Here is a 521-nt window from a genome sequence, read left to right as displayed (position 1 = left end):
TCGGTTCTGTCTACAATGGTCGTAGTCGTAAGAATAATCGACTGCGATTGGTCAATTCTTATCGAGCGACTACGACTACGACCATGGGTCACGTTCAGCAGGCACAACTGTTGAGTGAGCGCTCAATGATTTCTTAATATGATTGGCTGGATCTAAAAGTATTAACCAATCATACTGAGCGCTCACTCAACAGTTGTGTCTGCTGAACGCGGCCATTGTAGACAGAACCGAGAATCATTGTAGCGGAGGCTTTAAGCCTCGTCTACATAGAAGTCGTAAAGTCGTAGTCGTAAGAATAGTCTACTGTGATTGGTCAATTCTTATGTATCTGACGGAATTAACCAATCGCAGTCGATTATTCTTACGACTACGACCATTGTAGACAGAACCGAGAATCATTGGCTGCGTTCGGGGAGATGCTATTTAGCGCTATGAGCGTGCTCTGTCCTTGTTACTTGCAAAAGTTGAACAAGGACAGAGCACGCTCATAGCGCTAAATAGCGTCTCCCCGAACGCAGCCA

Source organism: Vollenhovia emeryi, unplaced genomic scaffold (genome assembly GCF_000949405.1).
Source record: "Vollenhovia emeryi isolate VEMERY1.0 unplaced genomic scaffold, V.emery_V1.0 DF939144.1, whole genome shotgun sequence".
Classification (NCBI taxonomy): domain Eukaryota; kingdom Metazoa; phylum Arthropoda; class Insecta; order Hymenoptera; family Formicidae; genus Vollenhovia; species Vollenhovia emeryi.
Note: the sequence above shows the minus strand (reverse complement) of the source record.